Source organism: Columba livia, chromosome 23, assembly GCF_036013475.1.
Source record: "Columba livia isolate bColLiv1 breed racing homer chromosome 23, bColLiv1.pat.W.v2, whole genome shotgun sequence".
NCBI lineage: Eukaryota > Metazoa > Chordata > Aves > Columbiformes > Columbidae > Columba > Columba livia.
Genome location: NC_088624.1, coordinates 3,071,201 through 3,077,817, shown reverse-complemented (window position 1 = coordinate 3,077,817; position 6,617 = coordinate 3,071,201). Strand labels below are relative to the sequence as shown.

The 6,617-nt window shown below is 49.9% G+C and overlaps 1 long non-coding RNA gene across 1 annotated transcript; it reads left to right on the top strand.

Moving 5' to 3' along the window:
* Positions 1–291: 291 nt before the first annotated feature.
* LOC110363155 (uncharacterized) lies at positions 292–1,701 on the top strand. The gene is made up of 2 exons (XR_002421071.2): positions 292–699; positions 797–1,701. It is a non-coding gene; the product is annotated as an uncharacterized LOC110363155 (long non-coding RNA).
* The last annotated feature ends 4,916 nt before the right edge of the window (positions 1,702–6,617 follow it).

Sequence of the window (6,617 nt, the reverse complement as noted above, 5' to 3'; positions counted from 1 at the left end):
GCACTGGGATGAAGTGGTCCGTTGGGATGCCGCCTTCCCTTCCAACACTTGTACATTAGGTTTTCCAAACCTTTTCCCTGGAAGTAGTTGGGAAATCACAGAGGTGTCGAGCAGCACTCCTGAGCAGGCAGTTTCTTTACTCAGAAGCATTTTGATCCCCTTTCCTTGCCCCACCCTCCCCTCCCACCAGCTCCTCCAAATACAAAGGTAAGGACATGCTCACAAGTAGTTCCACTGCAACACATGGAACATTTCTCACATGCATAGTAAAATATGTTTGAAATACTGGCTTGGATCTTCACCACCCTCTTAGGAAAGAGGACATCTGAAGAAAATTATGTTTAATCCACGTTGCAGTTTCATGATTGTTATTTTGCAGATGGGAAAACTGAGGTAGAGAAGAGGCTGAGCTATTTGATCTGCTACCCAATTATACAGAACACAACTTGGAATAAATGTTTGCCAGGGTCTTGCTCACCCGCCTGTCTCCACAGGACAGGTCAAGAACACATTTGCTGCTGTGTGAGAATCTATTGCATTAAAACCCCCAGCGTATATGGTGGAAATCAAGTATTGGGAGACAGGCTACATATAGATCTGCTTGTTTTACCCAACATACACCTGCATCTTCTGTCTGGGTCTTCAGAAGGAAGAACATTAAAGAAGAAGAATTAAACACAAGCCTAATGAAAACAAATGGTGAGATATGTTTATGATTGGATCACACAGTATAAACTTCTGATGGAATCCGAATAAACTTTGGTTTGATTCTAACTCTGTTTTTTCCTTCTTTTAGGGCTGGTTTGTACCAATGAATGTCACCATGCAAGGAAACACAGGCTACCCCAAGCCAACACTCCCTGAGAGCTCCTCCATCTGTGTTTTCCATTTTACAGCCTTCCTCCAGCCCAGTAATTCGAGCTTTTGCTCGGAAGGAGCAGCGAAAGAGGAAAATCCTCCCAAGCTTCTCTTGTTAACAAGTGTTCCCCAGCTCAGCTCCAGCCAGGGGTTGCCCTCTCCTGGAGGACAGGAGAAAAGTCGCATCCTACCACCTCTCAGTCCTTTTTGGGTCGTAACCCCTGTGGGGACAACCTGGCTCTCCTGGGCCAGACTGCCCTGTAATAGAACATTTCCTCCACCAAGACTTGGGGTAACCACACCATCGGGTGCTGACCAAGCTGCCGGGAACAGAGGGATGGTTGAGATGGAGTGTGACAGCTGTCTGTCCCAGTCCTGCTGCACAACCCACCCCAGCACTGTGCCACCATGGAGCCAGCCTGGGCTACCCAGACTCTTTCCTTCCCCTGGCTGTGTCCCCAGCTCTTTCTCTGTCCTGTTTCCAGCAGCTGCTGCCACTTGTCCTGCACGGTGCGAGGCAGGAGGTTTCCAAGGTGCCTGGAGACCTCCACAGGACAGTGATACCGAAATGCAAAGCATAAATCCTTTATGTATTTAAGTCTCATAAAAAGGAAGCCCACGTTTCCTTCAGCTGCTCTCTGGAGCCCCAGAGACTTGGCCTGATATGAAACAGATTTTTTTTGTAACGTTGCTATTTGGATAAGGGCACCAGCAGGAGAGAAGGTCCATTTCTCTGCCTAATGGTGCTGCAAACACCCTTTCCAAGTTGAATTAACACCACTAAAGGGAAAGATTATAAGTCACTTTAAAGTGGCTCCGGGGGAAGTTTTCAACCCAATCTATTTGCACCCATGACACTGTATAAAGATAGAGCTAATGTGAGTGCAGTGAAGTCATAAAGACAGGCAGCCTTGGTTTTAAATTAACAGGAACATTATTTACACCTAAGACATGGAATACAGTAAAACCTTTCCATAATCTCTGCTACTTTCTAGTTTTCCCCCTCCTACATACTCAACCAGTATTATAGTTAATTAAAAAGACAATATAAAACTTCAGAAATACTTTATTTGCCTTTTTTCTTTATCGAGTGATTCATTTTCATTAAGGTCGTTTTTTTTCTATCAAGATAAATACACAATATCAGTGCTTTATTCTCCAAAGAGCCACTCAATGGGATGTTAATAAGATTAAAATGATAATAAATAAGCCCAACAGCAGCTTTTATAACCTTCTTTCTGCTGAGCTCCATTTTCGTTCGGTGTTGCTCACACTCCAGCCTGAGCTCACCCCCCACATGGCTTCAGCCCATCCACTGCGCCGTGGTGACCGTCACCGTGGGCTCTTGGCTGCGGTCCCAACGCCTTGGGCCGGCTCTGGGCCAGGCCTGGGCACCTCCTGGGAGCAGCTCAGCTGGGCCAGCCTGGGGAGCACTGGACTCCTCAATATCCAGCCCTGACATCTCTTCCTCCAGGGGCACTTCAAAAATCAATACTGGCATTAAAAAGGCGTTTTGGAGACAGATTGATGCCTGCTGTTTTCCCTCAAATGCTTCAAAGTGAAGAATAAATACCTAGGCGGAGGGGAAGCAGGTCTGACAGCCGTTTAATCAATTAGAGCCCAAACTGCTCTGAATCAGACCACGAATGCGCAAAGTCGTTCCCTTCGCTGCATTTTGGGTTACTGTCATCTCGCTGCTACGCACGTAGGGGTTTTTTTAATATATATCAGCATAAATGCAGCTTGAAATGCCAGTAATAGCCCAGGTAAATGAATTCTGACTCTGTCTCCCAGCTCCATCAGGTTTTTTTTCACTCGGTTAATTCTCGCTCGTTAATTAATTGAGCCCGGGGCTCCCTCTAGCGTCGCTCGGGGCCGCTCCCGGGGCAGGGGCTGCTCTGCACCCACCCTCTCCCTTCCCTTTGCCGCCACTGGGCCTGGGAGGGGGAAAGGGAAGGAAAAGGCCCCAAGGATGGGCTGAAGCACCGCAGCAAGACCTGGCCTGGGGAGTGTCACTGCAGAGCTTTCTGGGCATGTTGTACACGGGGAACACCATGAGGTCCTCATCGCTCTCTTCAATTAATGTTGAAATAGAGTCAGGACTTCTTGTCCTTGAGGTCATTTAGACCATATTGACACCAGCAGAGGGTCTGGAGCTGAGTCTCTTCAAATGCTGGGGTTCCAGGGAGGTGATCTGTGCTTGTGTTGAAGGTCCTGGATCTTCAAACACTTTCCCGGGTCTTTCGTTCCTGCCCACGCCACCCACCCACCCTGGACAGGGCAGGGACACGGCCCACGCACAGACACCCAGGTACAGACACACAAACCTCCCGCTGCAGCGTCCACGGGCACGAGCCTGATGGCTCTGGACCACTATGTTATTTTCCTGATTTGGATGAAAATCCCAGCAGAGAAAGGCGACTTCTGTAGTCTGTTCTAACCTCACTGCTTTGAAACAAGGTTGAAGTGCTCTTTGTTTCTCTGAGTGGTATTCCCAGGGGGAAACTGAAGCATGGAGCTGTGAGCAACTCCCCAGAGCTCTGCAGGGTCTCACAGAGAGAAGACTTCCCTTCTTGCAAAGATGTTTCTGGGCAGCCATCTCCACCCTGACGGTGGGATGTTCCTTCTATCCTCTCCACAGCACCTTTCTCCATAAAGCTGCCAGCATCAGGGCCTCTGGGCCTGCCCAGAGTGCAAATAGTCATAAATAACGGGGCCTTCTGGCTCCAGCCATCCTGCTCCTCCTTTCTTTCTCCCCTCCTTTCTCTCCTCCCTCAGCCATGGTGCATCCTTTGGGGGGTCTGCAGGTATGTGACCGTCTGGAAGGAGCCCATAATTCTTGGGGAAGTTGTCCTTTCTCACCCTGACCGAGGCATTCCTCTTTGTTTGGAAGACTTTTCCCTGTGATCTCCAGCAGACACACCTCAAGTTTCAATCCCAGCCTCGCTCTCTGGCTCCTTATTCAAGACCATGACCTGCGACCTTCAAGGTCAGACATCTCTAATCCCAAGAACAACATCTCTCTAGTCAACAGGGGGATCTCTCTCTCTCTCTCTCTCCAAATTCCTCGGATCCGGCTGCACAAATCCCTCCTCCTTCAAGAAAGGCCAAAAAAAATCCCACCACATTAGTAAAAATAATATATGAGGGGTAGTGGCTCTGGGGGTGGGGTATGGAGAAGAGACCTTAAAAGGCCCCCATCTCCCATGGATGTGAGCTAAATAGTTTCAGGATGGTGCCACAACTTGTCTTTGCAAGGGGAGAGACGCCGAGCCCTGCTGCTGGAATCCATAGTCTCACTCTGTGACTCACCTCTTGATTTTGGGGCCTTTTAATTTTGTTTTATTTCTTAATCTAAAGAATAACCGGTGGACTAGCATGTAGACCCACACTAAGAACAATCCCTGAGCTGAAGAATTTTGTGGGTTTTTTACTCTATTTGGAATCCAAATCTTCAGAGGGACTGGAAAAGGGGAGGCTGTGTCATCAGGGGTGTGAAATGCTGACACTACACAGAGGGGAACCATAAACCCAAGAAGCGATGGTCCCCGGACAAGGGCCGAGGGGAGAGGAGGGCTCACATCCAGCCACTTTCAAGGGGAGTTAAGCCATGGATTTGCTCTTGGTCTTTTCCTCTGCCCAGCTTCCCAGTGCCGCTTCCCCCTCCTTTCACCTCATTTTCTGCCCACCCAGCTCCTGCTTCAAACTCCAAAATACACAAGTCATCAGAAGGAAAACAAGCAAGAAGAGCAAAGAAACACATCTGAGGAGCTTCTCCAGCTGCTTCAGGCTGGGATTGGGTTGGGAATTTTCTGCCTGGGCCAACATGGGAGCAGAGTGACCCTTGGGATGTCCCGGGGCCAGAAACCCTCAGGAAGAACCAACCTCAGCACCTTCCTGCAGAGACCAGAGCTGCTGCTGGCAGAGGCGCTCCCCCCATGACAGTGGGATCCCAAGGACTTCTAAACAGCTGAAAATGCCCCCGCTGGAATCAGAGTTCAACTCCAGCTGGTCTAAAAATCCTGCGGTTTAAGGCCAGATCGTGAAGCAGCTCCATTGCAAGGTTTGAGTGTTTAAATTCATGCTAAACTTGGAGGGGTCTCTTGCTGGGAACCAGCCGGGAGAGAAGGGGATGGAGAGTTGAGTTAAGGAATGTCCTGGGGGCCGGGTCGTAAAAAGTTGTTACCTGGTAGTTCTCAGGCTCAGGAGATGTAAAGTGACTTTTACAAGGAAGGGTTTTGTCAGAACTGGGGTACAAGGGCTGTTGCCGGGGTGCCTTGTGGACCGGGACTGGGATGCACGTTCACATCTGCCGGCAGCAAATCGGGGGCGGGGGGGGGGGGGGCAGCGGTTTGGCGTTGTTTTTCATGCGATTTGCATCATGTGGCAAAATTCATTGCGTGCCCCCCGCCCTCGGCACCCACCGCCCTGAGGCCCCGCACGGTCGCAGCCGCGGGGCTTCAGCATGAAAACCCGAACGTGAAATAGATTTAGCGAAGCCCGTCAGGGTGGGCAGGGGACGGAGTCCCCGGCCGGAATCAAATCGAGGAGCGATTTAGCCGGGATTAAAAAAGAGCAAAGTCCCCACCCGCCTTAACGCTGTGTGTTATATTTAGTCGGGGCCTTTCAGCGGCTTCCCCGGGCTGTGATAACGCCCTGAGCGCTCTCCCTGCGGAGGTACATTTGTCATCCTTCAAGTACTTCAACAAAAAAACCTCTCTAGAGAGCCGAGGGTCCTTTCCAAGAGGTAATTACATCCCATGTCCTCTTCCCAGATTTCTAGTGGCGCTTTCGCGCTTTTCCGACAGAAGATTTTTGCTAAAAAATAAACTAAAAAGACCAAAAAAATAAGCCGATCTTCACTCTCTTTAGCCGAGACACCCTGGAACATACCCTGGAGTTTTCCTTTAAAAGTCCTGCTCCCGGCAGACGGTAACGAGAAGGGAGCAAGTGCATGGAGAGGGGGGGCGGTCACGGCCGGTCCTCCCCGCATTTGGGAACGTGTCACCAATACAGAACCAGGTACAACTGCAAAAGCCTGTCGGCTTCAACCCTAATATGTTGTCAGCAACACCCCGTACCCGCAGGTTCATTTCCAGAAGGGAAGGTGTATTACACAAGAAGATATTGCATAAATAGGTTCCCTTCTACAGAAACACCGAATTTCCCCTTTTCTCCGTGTTCTCGGTCCAAGCCGTTTTGGAAACGCTGCCTCCAGGCATCGGAAACGCTCCGGTGCTGTTGGGGTTTGGATTCTTTTCTTCTTTGCAATGACAGCCCTGCAGAGAATTGTGCCACAAACCATCATTTTTCTTAAAGACGGAGTTAGAATTAATTCACGCTGATCATTAAATTGACCGATGTGGCCAGGCATTTCATGCTGTGTATAAATCCTTTCTGAAGGGAGAGTAAGCGAGCTGGGAGCCGCCCTCCTGGGCAACCCGGCTTTTCTCTGTGTTGGCCATGCCCCCAAGCAACCCCCAAATTCGGGAGCCCTCCACTCCCGGGCTTTGCCGACCCACCGCATCCCGACTCTACAGCAATAAACCCGAGCTGAGAGATCTTCCCTTCCCTAAAAATGCCACGGACTTTTTTCATATAGTATATAATATTTAGTATTATATACATAATATTTAATATTCCCCCCCCCCACCCTGCACGCAGCTGTGCAAGATGCACTACAAGGACGCAAAGGCTTAGAGCCCGGCTTACAAAGGCCGGGCTCAGTGGGGCAAGCCGGCCATCAGCGCTCTGCAGCA